Here is a 21,578-nt window from a genome sequence, read left to right as displayed (position 1 = left end):
CACTCTGTCGGTGCTCTACCCTGAGTGGTTGGTTGTGGTAGGTAGTCCTGGTATGCACGAGTTGTTGCACTCTGTCGGTGCTCTACCCTGAGTGGTTGGTTGTGGTAGGTTGTCCTGGTATGCACAAGTTGTTGCACTCTGTCGGTGCTCTACCCTGAGTGGTTGGTTGTGGTAGGTAGTCCTGGTATGCACGAGTCGTTGCACTCTGTTGGTGCTCTACCCTGAGTTGTTGGCTGTGGGAGCCCTGGTGTGCACGAGTTGTTCCACTCTGTCGGTGCTCTACCCTGAGTGGTTGGTTGTGGGAGCCCTGGTGTGCTCGAGTTGTTGCACGCTGTCGGTGATCTTCCCTGAGTGGTTGGTTGTGGGAGCCCTGGTTTGCCTGAGTTGTTGCACTCTGTCGGTGCTCTACCCTGAGTTTTTGGTTGTGGTAGGTAGTCCTGGTATGCACGAGTTGTTGCACTCTGTGGGTGCTCTGCCCTGAGCGGTTGGTTGTGGGAGCCCTGGTGTGCACGAGTTGTTGCACTCTGTCGGTGCTCTACCCTGAGTAGTTGGTTGTGGGAGCCCTGGTGTGCATGATTTGTCGGTGCTCTACCTTGAGTGGCTGCTTGCTAAAGTGCTGGTGTGCACGAGTTGTTGCACTCTGTCGGTGCACTACCCTGAGTGTTTGGTTGTTGGAGTTCTGGTGCGCTCGAGTTGTTGCACTCTGTCGGTGCTCTGCCCTGAGTGGTTGGTTGTGGGAGCCCTGTTGTGCACGAGTTGTTCCTCTCTGTCAGTGTTTTTCCCTGAGTGGTTGGTTGTGGGAGCCCTGTTGTGCACGAGTTGTTCCTCTCTGTCAGTGCTTTTCCCTGAGTGGTTGGTTGTGGGAGCCCTGTTGTGCACGAGTTGTTCCTGTCTGTCAGTGCTTTTCCCTGAGTGGTTGGTTGTTGTGGGAGCCCTGGTGTGCACGAGTTGTTCCTCTCTGTCAGTGCTCTACCCTGAGTGGTTGGTTGTGGGAGCCCTGGTGTGCACGAGTTGTTGCACTCTGTCGGTGCTCTACCATGAGTGGTTGGTTGTTGGAGTTCTGGTGTGCACAAGTTGTTTCCCTGTCGGTGCGCCTCCTCGGTGTCTGGCCCGAAGGCTCCGCTATCTGCACGCCATGCCTGCTATTGTCTGCGCTCTGCAGTCATCCATCTCGGGGCCGCTCTGCTGCGAGCGCCGGGCAGGGCTGGCCGGGAGGAGGGCCGGCCTCCAGGGCTGCGCCTGATTGGAGGCTGAGGCGTGAGGCCGGGATGCCATCTGCTGTGGAGGAGTTCGGGAGTCCCGCAGCCGACCTGCCTGGGAGGGGACTCCTGTAGCGCGGGCTGCGACCACCGACGCGCCGCCCACGCCTCCTCGTCCTGCGCACGTTGGGATCTGGATTCTGGGCTTCTTGAACCGGGGGCGTCCGAGACCCCAGCCCCCCGCGCTCCAGAGGGCGCCGGGCAGAGGGGCGCAGGGGAGCCGGCGCATGTCAAGGCAACTTGTTGATTGGGGACCCAGGAGCCGGCATGGAATGCGGGAAGGACCCCCCGACCTTGGAGTGCGCAGACCCCGGCCGCCGCTGAAGGTAAGGCCGTGTGCACGCAGCGAACATGTGCATTGCACGTCGGCAGCTGCAGGCATGCGACTGCTTGTCGATCCCGCCCGCTGGGGTCCCACTCCCCCTTCTGCACCTCGGGGCTCTTTGTAAAGTTGAACACTAGCATTTTGTATCAGACTGCAGGTTTAGAGCTTGCACTGTGTGCGGGATCACGGATGATGCTGTTCGGACAAGCGCCAAAGTGTTGCGAAGCACGTTAAGTCCTGCGCAGCGCTACAAGTGGAACATATGGCAGCGCGGAGACAGGTTCCTGGTTACATTGGAAAGTGGTCCAACCTAGTTTCACATGGATGCGTTTTTTAATGTTTAATGTAGATTCTGGGGAATTACTATAGATGTGTGGCCAAGAAACTGTATATATCGAAAATTATTACTTTGACCGTAGTTTATAACATGCAAATGGAATGTGTGCGTCGATGCACACACAACGCAATCAACTGCAAAGCATGCGAGGGGCAACTCAAAACATGCACTGGGGGTCACTGATGCAACACGGGTCACTGCTCCCTGTCACATCGACTCCTCTGTTTAATTATCTATGTATCTTGTACGACTCGTGTGTCCTACTATCCTACAAATACTTGCATCTATCTATCTATCTATCGCTATCTGCATTGATCTGCATGTCTCCCCTACACACCCGCCCAGCCATCACATGCACTTCGTCGACACACATGCACACTGATCAATACTTCATTATTTTTCTAAGGTCACCAGGTGACTCCACTTCGCCAAGAATGCAATGGTCCTGCCTTCGGCTTCCCTTTTACAAACCACTGCCCAACGGGAGTTTAAATATTGTCAAATGAGCTTCACTGGCGTGAATGTGAGACTACAAGTACCAGAATGCATGTGGTAATAAAACAAAAGCCCGGACTGGAGCACTGCACCCTTAACGACATGGCGCGACTCGTCAACATGTATGTGGTGTAGAACCAGTGTGTCTGTGTCAGTGATTATAGATATGTAAGTATCTATAAAAAGATTTTGAATTCGATCAGGGAGCTCCGCGGATCTGGGTGCAGGCAATGTTATCCTGTCTGATCTTCTTATGCGAGGAGGGTGCTGTGGGGCAGGGAGGGTGCTGTGGGGCAGGGAGGGTGCTGTGGAGCAGGGAGGGTGATGTGGAGCAGGGAGGGTGATGCGGGAAGGGAGCTGTGGGGCTGGGAGGGAGCTGTGGGGCGAGGAGGAGGCTGTAAGGTGGGGAAGGTGCTGTGCTGCGAGGAGGGTGCTGTGGGGCGGGGAGGGTGCTGTGGAATAGAGAGGAGGCTGTGAGGTGGGGAGGGTGCTGTGGGGCGAGGAGGAGGCTGTGGGGCGGGGAGGGTGCTGTGGAATAGAGAGGAGGCTGTGAGGTGGGGAGGGTGCTGTGGGGCGAGGAGGAGGCTGTGAGGTGGGGAGTGTGCTGTGGAATAGAGAGGAGGCTGTGAGGTGGGGAGTTTGCTGTGGGGCGAGGAGGAGGCTGTGAGGTGGGGAGTGTGCTGTGGAATAGAGAGGAGGCTGTGAGGTGGGGAGGGTGCTGTGGGGCGAGGAGGAGGCTGTGAGGTGGGGAGTGTGCTGTGGAATAGAGAGGAGGCTGTGAGGTGGGGAGGGTGCTGTGGGGCGAGGAGGAGGCTGTGAGGTGGGGAGTGTGCTGTGGGCGAGGAGGAGGCAGTGAGGTGGGGAGGGTGCTGTGGGGCGAGGAGGAGGCTGTGAGGTGGGGAGGGTGCTGTGGGCGAGGAGGAGGCTGTGAGGTGGGGAGGGTGCTGTGGGGGAGGAGGAGGCTGTGAGGTTGGGTGGGTGCTGTGGGCGAGGAGGAGGCTGTGAGTTTGGGTGGGTGCTGTGAGGCGAGTAATAGGCTGTGAGGTTGGGTGGGTGCTGTGGGGCAACGAGGATGCTGTGAGGTTGGGTGGTTGCTGTGGGGCGAGGAGAAAGCAGCGATGTGAGGCGGGAAGGTGCTGTGGGGTGGTGCTGTGGGGCGGGAAGGTGCTGTGGGGCAAGGAGGGCGCTGTGGGGCAAGGAGGGCGCTGTGGGGCAAGGAGGGCGCTGTGGGGCAAGGAGGGCGCTGTGGGGCAAGGAGGACGCTGTGGGGCAAGGAGGGCGCTGCGAGGCAGAAGAACTTGCTTAAAAAGTCACCCAGGCTAGATTCGATCGTGTTCCCAGCTGGTGATGTCACGTCTGCAGCTGTCTATTTCCGATACATTTCACCCAGATAATATCAAGGTGCCTCGTGCATCTGATAATCAGCAGTTGCAAAGAGCAGACAGTAATCAGATTTTAAAAATGGCAACAATGTAACTAGTGAATAGTTTAGCCTGTGATGCAAGCAGGTAAACGGCCACAGGGAGAGTCTTAGTTTATAGCCGGCCCTATATGACTTCAGGGCCCATGACTGAAGCTGTGAGGATACATCAAAGGGGTTTATTCCCGTGACGCATGTCACGCCTGAAAACTGCGAAGGGTCCGCTAGGTTCATAAATCTGCTTCTAGACTGCAACTGTCAGGGAAATCTAAAGAGCTGGGCCCTGTGTCTGGCCTGTAACTCTCAATGGTGTCTTAGGGGCTGGTCCCTGAGGCTCGGAGACGTGCGCATAGTCTGTAACTCTCAAAGATGTCTTAGGGGCTAGTCCCTGAGGCTCAGGGACGTGTGCATAGTCTGTAACTCTCAATGATGTCTTAGGGGCTGGTCCCTGAGGCTCGGAGACGTGCGCATAGTCTGTAACTCTCAATGATGTCTTAGAGGCTAGTCCCTGAGGCTCAGGGACGTGTGCATAGTCTGTAACTCTCAATGATGTCTTAGGGGCTGGTCCCTGAGGCTCAGGGACGTGTGCATAGTCAGTAACTCTCAATGATGTCTTAGGGGCTGGTCCCTGAGGCTCGGAGACGTGCGCATAGTCTGTAACTCTCAATGATGTCTTAGGGGCTAGTCCCTGAGGCTCAGGGACGTGTGCATAGTCTGTAACTCTCAATGATCTCTTAGGGGCTGCTCCCTGAGACTCGGAGACGTGTGCATAGTCTGTAACTCTCAATGATGTCTTAGGGGCTGGTCCCTGAGGCTCAGGGACGTGTGCATAGTCTGTAACTCTCAATGATGTCTTAGGGGCTGGTCCCTGAGGCTCAGGGACGTGTGCATAGTCTGTAACTCTCAATTAACTCTAAGGGGCTAAACCCTGAGGCTCAGAGGCGTGTGCATAGTCTGTAACTCTCAATTAACTCTAAGGGGCTAGACTCTAAGGCTCGGAGGCGTGTGCATAGTCAGTAACTCTCAATGAACTCCAAGGGGCTGGTCCCTGAGGCGCGGAGACGTGTCCATAGTCAGTAACTCTCAATGATGTCTTAGGGGCTGGTCCCTGAGGCTCAGGGACGTGTGCAGAGTCTGTAACTCTCAATGATCTCTTAGGGGCTAGACCCTGAGACTCGGAGGCGTGTGCATAGTCAGTAACTCTCAATGATGTCTTAGGGGCTGGTCCCTGAGGCTCAGGGACGTGTGCATAGTCAGTAACTCTCAATGATGTCTTAGGGGCTAGTCCCTGAGGCTCGGAGGTGTGTGGATAGTATGTAACTCTCAATGATCTCTTAGGGGCTCGACCCTGAGGCTCGGGGACGCGTGCATGTTCTGTAACTCTCAATGATCTCTTAGGGGCTAGTCCCTGAGGCTCAGGGACGTGTGCATAGTCAGTAAATCTCTATGAACTCTAAGGGGCTGGTCCCTGAGGCTCGGAGACGTGTGCATAGTCTGTAAATCTCAATGAGGCTCGGAGACATGTGCATAGTATGTAACTCTCAATGAACTCTAAGGGGCTGGTCCACGAGGCTCGGAGGTGTGTGCATAGTCAGTAACTCTCAATGATGTCTTAGGGGCTGGTCCCTGAGGCTCAGGGACGTGTGCATAGTCAGTAACTCTCAATGATGTCTTAGGGGCTGGTCCCTGAGGCTCGGATACATGTGCATAGTCTGTAACTCTCAATGATCTCTTAGGGGCTGGTCCCTGAGGCTCGGATACGTGTGCATAGTCTGTAACTCTCAATGATCTCCTAGGGGCTAGACCCTGAGGCTCAGGGACGTGTGCATAGTCAGTAACTCTCAATGATGTCTTAGGGGCTGGTCCCTGAGGCTCAGGGACGTGCACATAGTCAGTAACTCTCAATGATGTCTTAGGGGCTAGTCCCTGAGGCTCGGAGGCGTGTGCATAGTCTGTAACTCTCAATGATCTCTTAGGGGCTAGTCCCTGAGGCTCAGGGACGTGTGCATAGTCTGTAACTCTCAATGATCTCTTAGGGGCTGGTCCCTGAGACTTGGAGACATGTGCATAGTCTGTAACTCTCAATGATGTCTAAGGGGCTAGTCCCTGAGGCTCGGAGGCGTGTGCATAGTCAGTAACTCTCAATGATGTCTTAGGGGCTGGTCCCTGAGGCTCAGGGACGTGTGCATAGTCTGTAACTCTCAATGATGTCTAAGGGGCTGGTCCCTGAGGCTCGGATACGTGTGCATAGTCTGTAACTCTCAATGATCTCTTAGGGGCTAGTCCCTGAGGCTCAGGGACGTGTGCATAGTCTGTAACTCTCAATGATCTCTTAGGGGCTGGTCCCTGAGACTTGGAGACATGTGCATAGTCTGTAACTCTCAATGATGTCTTAGGGGCTAGTCCCTGAGGCTCGGAGGCGTGTGCATAGTCTGTAACTCTCAATGAACTCTAGAGGACTGGTCCCTGAGGCTCGGAGGCGTGTGCATAGTCAGTAACTCTCAATGATGTCTTAGGGGCTGGTCCCTGAGGCTCAGGGACGTGTGCATAGTCTGTAACTCTCAATGATGTCTAAGGGGCTGGTCCCTGAGGCTCGGAGGCGTGTGCATAGTCTGTAACTCTCAATGATCTCTTAGGGGCTAGTCCCTGAGGCTCCAAGGCGTGTGCATAGTCTGTAACTCTCAATGATGTCTTAGGGGCTGGTCCCTGAGATTCAGGGACGTGTGCATAGCCTGTAACTCTCAATGAACTCTAGGGGGGCTGGTCCCTGAGGCTCAGGGACGTGTGCATAGTCTGTAACTCTCAATGAACTCTAAGGGGCTAGACCCTGAGGCTCGGAGGCGTGTGCATAGTCAGTAACTCTCAATGATGTCTTAGGGGCTGGTCCCTGAGACTTGGAGACATGTGCATAGTCTGTAACTCTCAATGATCTCTTAGGGGCTCGACCCTGAGGCTCGGAGGCGTGTGTATAGTCAGTAACTCTCAATGATGTCTTAGGGCTGGTCCCTGAGGCTCAGGGACGTGTGCATAGTCAGTAACTCTCAATGATGTCTTAGGGGCTAGTCCCTGAGGCTCGGAGGCGTGTGCATAGTCTGTAACTCTCAATGATGTCTTAGGGGCTGGTCCCTGAGGCTCAGGGACGTGTGCATAGTCTGTAACTCTCAATGAACTCTAGGGGACTGGTCCCTGAGGCTCAGGGACGTGTGCATAGTCTGTAACTCTCAATGAACTCCAAGGGGCTGGTCCCTGAGGCTCAGGGACGTGTGCATAGTCTGTAACTCTCAATGAACTCTAGAGGACTGGTCCCTGAGGCTCGGAGGCGTGTGCATAGTCTGTAACTCTCAATGAACTCTAAGGGGCTGGTCCCCGAGGCTTGGAGACAAGTGCATAGTCTGTAACTCTCAATGATGTCTTAGGGGCTGGTCCATGAGGCTCGGATACGTGTGCATAGTCTGTAACTCTCAATGATCTCTTAGGGGCTGGTCCCTGAGGCTCAGAGACATGTGCATAGTCTGTAACTATCAATTATGTCTTAGGGGCTGGTCCCTGAGGCTCGGAGGCGTGTGCATAGTCTGTAACTCTCAATGATCTCTTAGGGGCTAGTCCCTGAGGCTCAGGGATGTGTGCATAGTCTGTAACTCTCAATGATGTCTTAGGGGCTGGTCCCTGAGGCTCAGGGACGTGTGCATAGTCTGTAACTCTCAATGATCTCTTAGGGGCTGGTCCCTGAGGCTCGGAGACATGTGCATAGTCAGTAACTCTCAATGATGTCTTAGGGGCTAGTCCCTGAGGCTCGGAGGCGTGTGCATAGTATGTAACTCTCAATGATCTCTTAGGGGCTAGTCCCTGAGGCTCAGGGATGTGTGCATAGTCTGTAACTCTCAATGATGTCTTAGGGGCTGGTCCCTGAGGCTCAGGGACGTGTGCATAGTCTGTAACTCTCAATGATGTCTTAGGGACTGGTCCCTGAGGCTCAGGGACGTGTGCATAGTCAGTAACTCTCTATGATGTCTTAGGGGCTAGTCCCTGAGGCTCAGGGACGTGTGCATAGTCAGTAACTCTCAATGATGTCTTAGGGGCTGGTCCCTGAGGCTCAGGGACGCGTGCATGTTCTGTAACTCTCAATGATCTCCTAGGGGCTAGTCCCTGAGGCTCAGGGACGTGTGCATAGTCAGTAAATCTCTATGAACTCTAAGGGGCTGGTCCCTGAGGATCGGAGACGTGTGCATAGTCTGTAAATCTCAATGAGGCTCGGAGACATGTGCATAGTATGTAACTCTCAATGAACTCTAAGGGGCTGGTCCACGAGGCTTGGAGATGTGTGCATAGTCAGTAACTCTCAATGATGTCTTGGGGGCTAGTCCCTGAGGCTTGGAGGCGTGTGCATAGTCTGTAAATCTCAATGATGTCTTAGGGGCTGGTCCCTGAGGCTCAGGGACGTGTGCATAGTCAGTAACTCTCAATGATGTCTTAGGGGCTAGTCCCTGAGGCTCGGAGGTGTGTGCATAGTATGTAACTCTCAATGATCTCTTAGGGGCTCGACCTGAGGCTCGGGGACGCGTGCATGTTCTGTAACTCTCAATGATCTCTTAGGGGCTAGTCCCTGAGGCTCAGGGACGTGTGCATAGTCAGTAACTCTCAATGATGTCTTAGGGGCTAGTCCCTGAGGCTCGGAGGCGTGTGCATAGTCTGTAACTCTCAAGGATGTCTTAGGGGCTGGTCCCTGAGGCTTAGGGACGTGTGCATAGTCTGTAACTCTCAATGAACTCTAGGGGACTGGTCCCTGAGGCTCAGGGATGTGTGCATAGTCTGTAACTCTCAATGAACTCTAGAGGACTGGTCCCTGAGGCTCGGAGGCGTGTGCATAGTCTGTAACTCTCAATGAAGTCTAAGGGACTGGTCCCCGAGGCTTGGAGACGAGTGCATAGTCTGTAACTCTCAATGATGTCTTAGGGGCTGGTCCATGAGGCTCAGATACGTGTGCATAGTCTGTAACTCTCAATGATCTCTTAGGGGCTGGTCCCTGCGGCTCAGAGACATGTGCATAGTCTGTAACTATCAATGATGTCTTAGGGGCTAGTCCCTGAGGCTCGGAGGCGTGTGCATAGTATGTAACTCTCAATGATCTCTTAGGGGCTAGTCCCTGAGGCTCAGGGATGTGTGCATAGTCTGTAACTCTCAATGATGTCTTAGGGGCTGGTCCCTGAGGCTCAGGGACGTGTGCATAGTCTGTAACTCTCAATGATGTCTTAGGGGCTGGTCCCTGAGGCTCAGGGACGTGTGCATAGTCAGTAACTCTCTATGATGTCTTAGGGGCTAGTCCCTGAGGCTCAGGGACGTGTGCATAGTCTGTAACTCTCAATGATGTCTTAGGGGCTGGTCCCTGAGGCTCAGGGACGCGTGCATGTTCTGTAACTCTCAATGATCTCTTAGGGGCTAGTCCCTGAGGCTCAGGGACGTGTGCATAGTCAGTAAATCTCTATGAACTCTAAGGGGCTGGTCCCTGAGGCTCGGAGACGTGTGCATAGTCTGTAAATCTCAATGAGGCTCGGAGACATGTGCATAGTATGTAACTCTCAATGAACTCTAAGGGGCTGGTCCACGAGGCTTGGAGATGTGTGCATAGTCAGTAACTCTCAATGATGTCTTAGGGGCTAGTCCCTGAGGCTCGGAGGCGTGTGCATAGTCTGTAAATCTCAATGATGTCTTAGGGGCTGGTCCCTGAGGCTCCGGGACATGTGCATAGTCAGTAACTCTCAATGATGTCTTAGGGGCTAGTCCCTGAGGCTCGGAGGTGTGTGCATAGTATGTAACTCTCAATGATCTCTTAGGGGCTGGTCCCTGAAGCTCAGGGGCGTGTGCATTGTCTGTAACTCTCAATGATGTCTTAGGGGCTGGTCCCTGAGGCTCGGATACCTGTGCATAGTCGGCAACTCTCAATGATGTCTTAGGGGCTGGTCCCTGAGGCTCAGGGACGTGTGCATAGTCAGTAACTCTCTATGATGTCTTAGGGGCTAGTCCCTGAGGCTCAGAGACGTGTGCATAGTCTGTAACTCTCAATGATGTCTTAGGGGCTGGTCCCTGAGGCTCAGGGACGCGTGCATGTTCTGTAACTCTCAATGTTCTCTCAGGGGCTAGTCCCTGAGGCTCAGGGACGTGTGCATAGTCTGTAACTCTCTATGATGTTTTAGGGGCTGGTCCCTGAGGCTCGGAGACGTGTGCATAGTCTGTAAATCTCAATGAGGCTAGGAGACATGTGCATAGTATGTAACTCTCAATGATCTCTTAGGGGCTGGTCCCTGAGGCTCAGGGACGTGTGCATAGTCTGTAACTCTCAATGATGTCTTAGGGTCTAGTCCCTGAGGCTCGGAGACGTGTGCATAGTCTGTAACTCTGAACAAATTCTAAGGGCCTAGTCCCCGAGCCTCAAAGACGTGTGCATAGTCTGTAACTCTCAATGAACTCCAAGGGGTTGGTCCCTGAGCCCGGGAGAAGTGTGCATAGTCTGTAAATCTCAATGAGGCTCGGAGACGTGTGTATAGTCTGTAACTCTCAATGATGTCTTAGGGGCTGGTCCCTGAGGCTCGGAGACGTGTGCATAGTCTGTAAATCTCAATGAACTCTAAGGGGCTGGTCCCCGAGGCTCGGAGACGTGTGCATAGTCTGTAACTCTCAATGATGTCTTAGGTTGCTTGTCCCTGAGGCTCGGAGACGTGTGCATAGTCTGTAAATCTCAATTAACTCTAAGGGGCTGGTCCCCGAGGCTCGGAGACGTGTGCATAGCCTGTAACTCTCAATGAACTCTAAGGGGCTGGTCCCCGAGGCTTGGAGACGTGTGCATAGTCTGTAAATCTCAATGAACTCTAAGGGGCTGGTCCCCGAGGCTTGGAGACGTGTGCATAGTCTGTAACTCTCAATGATTTAATTTAATTTAATTTAATTTAATAACGATTTCTAAAGCGCCTGGTGACCCAAGGGCATCCCCGCGCTATAAGAATTGTGATCCTGTTGAGGGGGAGGGAGAGAGGAGAGACACTTATTGAGGGACTCTATTTAGGGAATAGGTGTGTCTTTAATTTGTTGCGAAATACCAGGTAGTTAGGTTCAAGTCTGAGGGAGCGAGGAAGAGCGTTCCATCCAGCAGCTGCTTGAACGGAGAATCGTCGTCCTCCTGTGCGAGTCCTTTTGAATCTAGGAGTGTTGGCCAGGTTCTCATTCTGGGATCGTAGGGATCTGGGTGCTGTGTAGGGGGTGATCATGTTGCTAAGGATCGCCGGGCCAGATCCGTTGATCAGCTTATGTGTCGTGCACATGGCTTTGAATTGCACCCTTTGGCGCACAGGGAGCCAGTGCAGAGCTTTGAGGGCCGGCTTGGCGGACATTCTGGAGGGGAGGTTGGTGAGCAGGCGTGCTGCAGCGTTCTGTGTCCGCTGGAGTTTCGTCAGGGTGGCTTCAGGGGCTCCCAGGTAAACCAAATTGCTGTAGTCTAGGCGAGATAGTACTAGTCCCTGGATAAGCAGTTTCCTGGAAGTAGGTGGCAGTAAGGGGAGAATCTTGCGGGTCGTGCGCATGAGCCCGAAGCAGGTGCCCGAAGTTTTAGCTGCTTGTGTCTTCATAGAAAGCTCTGGTTCGAGCCACACACCGAGTGTCTTAATTTCACGCTTCGGGGGGGGGGGGGGGAATTTCCCCGAACACGTCGGGCCAAAGTGCTGGAGGGATGGTCGTCCATTGTTTCCCCAGGAGCATCACCTCCGTCTTTGACCCATTTAGTTTTAATGATGAGTGATTCATCCAGTTGTGGATTTCTGTGAGACAATTGGTCAGGTTTTCTGGGTGGTCGATCAGTTGGGATAAGGAGACGACCAGCTGAGTGTCGTCAGCATAGCTTACCATTTTTATGTCAAATGGTGTCACCACGTCCTCAAGGGGGGCCATATATGCATTAAAAAGCGTCGGGCTCAGGGAAGAGCCCTGAGGGACACCGCTTGTGAGTGGAAGGGTGGACGAGTGGTGATTGTCGTCCCACACTTGGAACGTGCGCCCTGTAAGGAAGGATTCAATCCAACTGAGTACCGTCCCGGTAAGTCCTGCATCCGCCAGTCGATGTAAAAGGACACGGTGGTTGACTGTGTCGAAGGCTGCGCTCAGATCCAGGAGGATCACTGCCACTGACCCTCCTGAATCCTGAATCCAGTATGTCTTAGGGGCTGGTCCCCGAGGCTTGGAGACGTGTGCATAGTCTGTAACTCTCAATGATGTCTTAGGTTGCTTGTCCCTGAGGCTCAGAGACGTGTGCATAGTCTGTAAATGTCAATGAACTCTAAGGGGCTGGTCCCCGAGGCTTGGAGATGTGTGCATAGTCTGTAAATCTCAATGAACTCTTAAGGGGCTGGTCGCCGAGGCTCGGAGACGTGTGCATAGTCTGTAAATCTCAATGAACTCTAAGGGGCTGGTCCCCGAGGCTTGGAGACGTGTGCATAGTCTGTAACTCTCAATGATGTCTTAGGGGCTGGTCCCCGAGGCTTGGAGACGTGTGCATAGTCTGTAACTCTCAATGATGTCTTAGGTTGCTTGTCCCTGAGGCTCGGAGACATGTGCATATTCTGTAAATCTCAATGAACTCTAAGGCGCTGGTCACCGAGGCTCGGAGACGTGTGCATAGTCCGTAACTCTCAATGAACTCTAAGGGGCTGGTCCCCGAGGCTCGGAGACGTGTGCATAGTCTGTAACTCTCAATGAACTCTAAGGCGCTGGTCGCCGAGGCTCGGAGACGTGTGCATAGTCTGTAAATCTCAATGAACTCTAAGGGGCTGGTCCCCGAGGCTCGGAGACGTGTGCACAGTCTGTAAATCTCAATGAACTCTAAGGGGCTGGTCCCCGAGGCTCGGAGACGTGTGCATAGTCTGTAAATCTCAATGAACTCTAAGGGGCTGGTCCCCGAGGCTCGGAGACGTGTGCATAGTCTGTAACTCTCAATGAACTCTAAGGGGCTGGTCGCCGAGGCTCGGAGACGTGTGCATAGTCTGTAAATCTCAATGAACTCTAAGGGGCTGGTCCCCGAGGCTCGGAGACGTGTGCATAGTCTGTAACTCTCAATGAACTCTAAGGGGCTGGTCGCCGAGGCTCGGAGACGTGTGCATAATCTGTAAATCTCAATGAACTCTAAGGGGCTGGTCCTCGAGGCTCGTAGACGTGTGCATAGTCTGTAACTCTCAATGAACTCTAAGGCGCTGGTCGCCGAGGCTCGGAGACGTGTGCATAGTCTGTAACTCTCAATGAACTCTAAGGGGCTGGTCCCCGAGGCTCGGAGATGTGTGCATAGTCTGTAACTCTCAATGAACTCTAAGGCGCTGGTCGCCGAGGCTCGGAGACGTTTGAATAGTCTGTAACTCTCAATGATGTCTTAGGGGCTTGTCCCTGAGGCTCAGAGACGTATGCAAAGTCTGTGTAACTCTGAATGAACTCTAAGGGGCTGGTCCCCGAGGCTCGGAGACGTGTGCATAGTCTGTAAATCTCAATGAACTCTAAGGGGCTGGTCCCCGAGGCTCGGAGACGTGTGCATAGTCTGTAACTCTCAATGAACTATAAGGGGCTGGTCGCCGAGGCTCGGAGACGTGTGCATAGTCTGTAAATCTCAATGAACTCTAAGGGGCTGGTCCCCGAGGCTCGGAGACGTGTGCATAGTCTGTAACTCTCAATGAACTCTAAGGGGCTGGTCGCCGAGGCTCGGAGACGTGTGCATAGTCTGTAAATCTCAATGAACTCTAAGGGGCTGGTCCTCGAGGCTCGTAGACATGTGCATAGTCTGTAACTCTCAATGAACTCTAAGGCGCTGGTCGCCGAGGCTCGGAGACGTGTGCATAGTCTGTAACTCTCAATGAACTCTAAGGGGCTGGTCCCCGAGGCTCGGAGACGTGTGCATAGTCTGTAACTCTCAATGATGTCTTAGGGGCTTGTCCCTGAGGCTCAGAGACGTATGCAAAGTCTGTGTAACTCTGAATGAACTCTAATGGGCTGGTCCCTGAGGCTCGGAGACGTGTGCATAGTCTGTAAATCTCAATGATGTCTTAGGGGCTGGTCCAAAGGCTAAGAAGTATCCTGTAAGTCTCAGGGAACTCTGAAGACTTCAGCCATGAGCCTCTAAGATCTGTGTCTGTTCAGTAGCTCTCAATTACCTCTAAGGGAATGGACCCTGACGCTCAGAGATCTGTAACTCCCAATGAACTGTATGGTTGCGTGTAGACCCTGAAACTCAGAGCTGCGTCTTTTTCGGTAACTCTCAAAGAACTCTAAGTATTTGGAACCTGAGGCCTCGGGGAACTGTAAATGGGATGAGTCATGAGAGTCAGAAATCTGTGCTATTCTGTAGGTCTCAACGAATTTGAGAGGTGTGTCTCTGGTGCTCACATAGACATGTCCAGCCTCTAGACCTCAGGGGACTCTGGGGATCAGCGATTTATTGTAGTCTAAATCTCAGGGTAAATGTGATTGTCACTGGTTACTTTTTTGATAAGGTAATCTTTCCAAGGTTTATCCAGGGTTCTACGCTGGGGATATAGGGAAAAAAATAGCGAGCCAGATACACTAAGAGGTTTTGTGCGTTACGAAATTTTCGATGTTAAGGTAGGTAATCACTTTTTTACCGTGATTTCTCTTTGGCACTAAAAACCTTTGGTATACAAGAAGAATCAGTGTTAACACTCCCAACATCAGGATTTAAATCTCTTCTTAAGTGACAAAATTAGCTTTAATTGAGATATTAAATTTAGAAATTCTAAAGAAAGACTAAAACTAATAGCCAGTACAAACTCACTGAGAATTGCACAAAAATACTTATTTTGGAAATTAGAACACAGAATTCGAAGTTTCTCATTTTATGTCCCATGAATCTTATACCTTTTAAATGATTTAACAGCGACTTGTCCCTGAATTTGAATAATGGAAAAACTTGTAACTTGTGTAAGCTGAGCATTCAGACCCTGGACCATGTTTTGTTTGCTTGTCCAGTTTCGGCCTCAAGTCGTCATCGTTGGCTTCGGCCGATGTTTTTACAAAATTGGGTTAAAAATGTAGCATCAGCCCGAGACTATCTCTTTTGACAAAAAAGAAGCAGTATGTGTAAAAGTTTTTAATTATTTTAAGGAGTCTATGAATATATTTTAAATCTTAAGTTCAAGTTCGGGAATTTGTATAGCGCACTGCTCACCCAGAGGGTCTCAAGGCGCTTGGGGAAGGGGTACATTATTTGTCGAATAGCCAGGTTTTAAGTTCTTTTCTGAAGGAGATGTGGTTTTGAGTAAGTCGGAGGTGAGTGGGGAGTGAGTTCCAGGTCTTGGCAGCTAGGAAGGAGAAGGATCTGCCACCCATGGTGGATTTTCGGATGCGCGGGACGGCGGCGAGGGCTTGGTTGGACGATCTTAGTTGTCGGGTGGGTTTGTAGAAGGACAGTCGATTCTTTTAATTGGGGGACTAATCTCCCCCCGTTTCTCATCTTCCTATGAAGTATAAGTAGTTTGTCTTTTATCAATTTGTATTTTGCACACTGATTGGTTGCTGTTTACTGCTATTTCGCACATTAGGGATATGATGCGTTTCCCACTATGTTTTTGTTGTTATCCTCAAAACTTAATTGAAGTAGGATATTGGTTGTATTTTGCACATGAACCTACTGTTACGAATTGCTATTTGCACAGGTTGGATTTGCTTAAGCTATTCCTTTTTTCGCCGCTAATTCCAAATTGAATATTTTAGTTGAAACTGAACTTTGGACTTGTCCGCGTATGAACTGACTGATACTTACTGCCCTTTACACATTTTAAGTGATGCTCTGTTATTCCCTTCAACTTGCTGCTAATTCTAAATTGATCCTCCGGTTGAAACAGCACTGTGGATTTTATTCGGTATACGATTTTAATGTTGAAAACCTTAAGTATTCTTCATACTGGGATAATTGACAATATTGACTGCTCTTAAATGAATTCCAACCTTGTTAAAGCAGATCCCTGATAATTGTATGCTGATTGGTGGAATGAGCTCTGTTAGGTTTTATTACTTGTAATAATATGTAAGTATTTTTATGTGACCTCCCAGGAGTTCCAAATCTTTAATAAATATTGAATTGAATAATTCCAAACACCTGCATTCATTGTTTTGACACTTTATTTCATCATTGCATTTTTACAACCAACCTAGAGCTTCTTTGGTATCAATTACATATGTAAATAAGTGAATTAGGTGCAGAAAAGCCTGTATAGATTAAAAGTGTCCCGTGAGTACCACCAGGGGTCCATGGTGGACTCAGTCCAGGACTCATACCCAGTCAGGGCTTCCAAAGTCCTGAGTGCCTCCTGGCCTACATGAGCTTTCAGTGCTAATAGTGCGGCCATGGAATAGGTTCGGTTTGGGTTCAGTCACAGTTGCACCAAAAGCCATTTTTTTAGTCCAGGCTTTTCTCTTGCTGGCTGAAAAAACATGAATGATATTTCCAGAGAGAAGCATGAATTTTCCGAACATGTGCAATTCTCGCCGTGGGTGCGAACAATATGAGATGTGATTCAGGTCATAATATAGTCTTATAGGACTTTGCGGAGGGCTCTACTGTTTGTTAAAGGCCCTGAATCTGAGTTATACGTGAGGGTCTATTATGAAGAAGAGGGAATCTAATAACCGGTAGAGCTCAAGAAAGAAGGGCTATAAGGCTATTAGAACATACTATCCCCTGAGGGCAGAATGTTCTAAATTGAAGAGGGAGAAACAGAACAAAAAACGTTGGAATGTTGGGGTAGAAGGCTTATACCAGCCATTATATGCCCAGAGCCACTTCACTGTCTTCAATTGAGCTCCCAACATTCTAATGTTCTAATAGTTGTTAAAGGCCCTGAATCGGAGTTATAGGTCTGACTTGAAGGCAAGGGCCTATAACAAGACTGAGGGCCTTTAACAACTGGTATAACTTGAGGCAGAAGGGCTACAAGGCTATTAGAACATTCCACCCACAAAGGGTAGAATGTTCTAAATTAAAAAGGAAGAAAATAGAAAGACAAACGTTGGAATATTGGACAGAGGTGTTTACCAGCTATTATAAGCCTGGAGACACTTCATTGTCTTCAATGGAGCTGCCAACATTTCATTGTTCTAATCACTTCTGCATCTTTTTTTGCTAGCCTACTAGTTGCGGTCATAGTAACTTTGGGATTACAAAACTCTTAAGATGTTCCATCTCAGGGCAGAAGAATCCACCCACTCCTGATGTCTTTGCCTTCAGGGGCATCTGCGCCTGTGTGCATTGTGGGAAACGTAGTACCGTATAGATGAGACTTTAAAGAAAGTTCCTGAGCGGAATGAAATACTCACCCATTTGACATGGAACAGCTTAAGATGGCTGGTGGATGGGTGATAATGGACAGGCCCCAGTCCCCACCAACAGCAGCTTTAGACTGGTTGAGCAACAATGAAAATGTCAAGCTAACTCTGGTGATTGATGATGCTGCTGGGCAGAGATTGGAGTTCTGTCTAGTGGCAGCTGCAAAGAACTGAACCACGCAGATCAAAGCATTATATTTTATGTGGCTAGCTCAGTGGGTTGTTGCTTTTGTCTGCGAGAATTTTTTTTACTTTAAGTACACAAGTTACAGTCCTCATATTGCCCAGTGAGCTATGAACTGGCTTCAAACAGGTGCACGCAATCTGCAAAGCATTGGTCAGAACATTGTTTTCCCCAGGCTGTCATTATCCTAATTTTTCTAAAAAAAGGTTAGTTTGGATAGAAATTAATTCTTATTAGCAAAGCTAACCTCAAATACGGTGTTACATTTCAAATCCTGAGTTTGTGGTTCTCTAGACCAAACACTCTTAAAATATGCTGTCTACCAGTATGGATGGCCTGTGAGTCCTGCACCTTGTAGTCCTTATTGTCTTATGTAACATTTCATATGCATTGGTTTACACACATAATAAGATTCATTGTCTCTGTATAATGTGTAGGTGATGTAAAGTGATCTGACACCCTACACTTGTGTGAGTAGCACTAGAAAACAAATGAAATACATGTGTGAGAGGGACTCTGGCGAGATAAGGGGCACTATTAGAGTGTGGCATTGAGGGCATCCATGGAGAAGGAGGTAATCGGGGACCCTACAAACAATATCGCTCTGGACGCCACCAGCGCTAAAGCTGGCACCCTGACCACATCCCACCGACCACAGAGTTCATTGATGCTGTTGCCCCAAGAAGTTGTTATTATAATACGGGTTACGCCCAATATTTTGTGACCAGATGGGGTGTGAGAAGTTTTTTATAATAAGGAGATCTGACCACCTTATTTAGATTTCTGCTTTTTATTTAAGCAGATTGAGGGCCAATAGCAATATTTTTTTTCTTTTGGTCCTGGCTATTTCTTTGCCATTACTTAAAAGAACATTCGAATAATTGCCTGAACAACAAGCGATACACTTAATAATCAAAACAAATAAAAACATTTGATAATCCTAATAACTCAAAACATGACAAAAGATCAAACATGCATTCGTAACATTACTTTAGGAGCAAAAGTCACATTACGCCTGTAATTTGTCAAACTAAATATCTTATAAGAACTCTGTTTGTGACAACTGTTTGTCTAATTCTGTTCGAGTTCCTTACTCCATGGGGCTATACTCTAGGGTCTTCATGGGATGTACATTTAACTCTTTTATCCCTATAATGCCTACGGGCTACATTTCATGTTTTTCCCTCATGGAACTTTGTGAAGAAAAGTGCTGACGCGTTTCAAATCCCTGTATTATTGAAGGGATTTACTTCAGGGACAATAGACTCGGTGTAATCTAAACAATTAACCAAAAAATGAGAATAGTAATTAGGGTCTCCTCTACACATGACATTGTTAATTTTGGCTCAACTATTTGTGAAATAAAGATAGTTGAGCTGTTGCTCGTGGGTGTATTTTAGGGCTTCATCTGATTGACTTGTCTGTGATTCTGAAACAAAAAGAATTCTGCTTTTGTGTGGGACATAATTTACTTCAGTGTTTGCAAACGTGTATGATACAAAAATGGTTTACTCTTGGGGGTACTGGGGCTGCAGGGCCCCCTTGCCTTTCACCGTGTTGTGTACTTCTTTGTATTCTAATAACGCTCTAACCGCGCTCTCACAGCTTTTGCAGTTTCTGAAAAAATAAACGAACGGTTTTGTGATTCTGTTATGAAATATTGTCGCTGCTGAGTAACTCTGTTTCGAGCTAATTTACTCTCACATTGTTGTTTCGAAGTTTGTTTTTGTTGTCACTAAGGGCCATATGTATCATCATCACCATTTGCGATTTCTAAATAGCGATTTTTAAGGAATCTGTATTTAGAAATCGCAAAATGGTATGTATGTAGAAAATCGCTATTTTTTAGCGATTTCCAATTATTCCTTATTTGCGAATTCACAATTTGCGAAATCGCAAAGAAGGAATCATTTCCCATTCATTTCTATGGGCCAGGAGGCCCATAGAAATGACTGTGAAATAATTCTCAATTTGCGAATTCGCAATTTGCTAATCGCAATTTGAGAATTATTTCAAGGATGCAGGGGTGTCTCAAGGACACCCTGCTGCACCCCTGAAAATTACATTTGTGTGCATATGGCGCACATACATGCCCAATGGGCATGTATGTGCATCATCTGCCACCCTCACAAATGCACAATTGTGCATATTTACAAGAAATCGCAAATTACCACCAACTACAAGTTGGTGGTAATTTGCGATTTCTAAACCTGAATTCGCAATTTCGAAAAGCTTCATACATAGCATTTAAGGAATCGCAAAATTGCGATTCCTTAAATGCTTAAGCTAAATAAGGAATCACAATTTTTTGTGATTCCTTATTTTGCTAATTTTTCATACATTTCAAAATAGTAAAAAAAGACTGTTTGCGATTCGCTAAGGCCGAAATTCTGCGAATTTCGGCCTTAACGAATCGCAAAAGGCTTGATACATATGGCCCTAAGTCTTAATGAAGGCTGTGCGATGTCGATTTCATCAAAACAGTTATTGATCTAAGGGCAAGAAGTTGTAGCAGTTGCCAGTGATTGTTTTGTCATTGGTTTGGCAAAACTGTAATGTTGGGGAAGCTGCTGGGTCTTTGCCAGTATGTATTTATATGTATGTATTATTTGCAAGTAATAACTGCCTCGAGCACAGATAGTAAAGGCATTGTTAACACCTTTAATAGCACTGCTACTTCAGTTTGGTGTCCTATCAAAATATTGTGCAAATATCTAAAATTGACTAAAACCGTAATTTCTTTTGGTCTCAGAAAGAGCGCACTCCTATAGTAGCATGTGGCACTGAAGGAAACTACCTTGCATGTGGATGTGCTTCTTGTGAAAGGACAGAATGCCATCAATCACAGTGACGTTTGCCAGTGGCTGAAGTGGGCTGTCCAATTGTTCCAGACAGAGTGCTGTATCAGATGGAACAAAAATGTGGATGGAACAGCAACTGACCAAAGGCTAGCAGGGGCTAGCCGAAACACCCTCTCAGTATATTAAATATATAATTTGAGTAAAATCAAAAGGTCTTGACTGACTCCAAACATGAAGATTTTGATATACTGGATTTGCAGGTTGAGCCAACCAGACAGCATAACTGTCAGGTTGTAAACGACATATTGTGGCCGTACCAGGAATATACTGGGGCTTCAAGGCCACCCATTACTTACCATTGATTAGCTTTCCCGTTAATCCAGTTTGTCAGCTTCTTATCCGTGTCCAAGCTAGTCCATCTTGTGTTTGTTTCTCCCATGGAGAACATCCTCTTCACGGTCTCTTTTGACTGTCTAGCTTCTATGCTTTCATTTCTTGCTTTTCAAGCCCTACTTTATTCTTTTTACTAAGCACTCCATGAGTGTGCATGTGTTTTCCAGCTGTCTCCCTCATATACTTCTCTCCATCTGCACTTTCTAATGCTCATTTTCGCTCCTGTGCTTCTCCCCTTCTTTCCATGTTGAGCTTGCTCTCATACCCTCTTCAGTTGCTTTCTCACTTGCGTGTTTCTCCCTACTCCTCCACATTGCTTTCTTGCCCACTGCTTCTTCACCCTCTGTAGTACTTCCATCGTTTCACCCTCCATGTTGCTTCCCCCACCCACAACCTCCTTCTGTGTCTCCTGTTGCTTCTCCTATCTCCACCACCATCTGTCCATCCATGTTACTTCCCCTCCATCTCTGTTGCTTCTCTTCGCATGCCCTTGCATTGCTTCCCCGCTCGTGCCTTCCGTGTTGCCCACACCCTACATGTTGCTATCCACACCTGTGCCTAAAAAATGCTTTAGCAAATTCTTTTCTTTAATTTGCCAATGCAACTCATAACAACAAATGAAAAAAACAAACAGTTGCGTCATTTTCTAAGAAAGCACATGTTGGTTGTGCCCCATCAAAATGATTTTTAGCCATTCAGCACAGCATCAGGTAAGGTGGCCCAACTCAAAAACACATAGACTTCAGTACGGTGGGCTTACCATGTGGTGTCCTGTAGTTGAAGGTACGATCACCGTTGACACTTGCAAGATCTGTGCAATGACTTAATTTCCTTTTAGCATGTAGTACAGAAAGTAATGTTAGCTTCATGTGCATCCCCTTGTAAGTAAGATCTATCAGGTAGATTCATCAAGCTAAATTGCGCTCGCAAAGGGCCAGATTCTGAGAATCTGGCCCTTTGCGAGTGCAATTTTTGCATTTGGGATTCATCATCCCAAATGCA

At 48.9% G+C, this 21,578-nt stretch overlaps 1 protein-coding gene across 1 annotated transcript in view; it reads left to right on the top strand.

Moving 5' to 3' along the window:
• Positions 1 to 1,458: 1,458 nt before the first annotated feature.
• DAB2IP (DAB2 interacting protein) overlaps positions 1,459 to 21,578 on the top strand; it is a 1,377,413-nt gene continuing 1,357,293 nt past the window's right edge. The window contains exon 1 of the mRNA XM_086920966.1: positions 1,459 to 1,585. The gene's annotated coding sequence lies outside the window, so the exon portion shown is untranslated. The remainder of the gene's footprint in view (positions 1,586 to 21,578) is intronic.

The sequence above is a fragment of the Lissotriton vulgaris genome, chromosome 5, assembly GCF_964263255.1.
Source record: "Lissotriton vulgaris chromosome 5, aLisVul1.2, whole genome shotgun sequence".
Classification (NCBI taxonomy): Eukaryota; Metazoa; Chordata; class Amphibia; order Caudata; family Salamandridae; genus Lissotriton; species Lissotriton vulgaris.
This window is presented reverse-complemented; position numbering and strand designations above follow the sequence as displayed.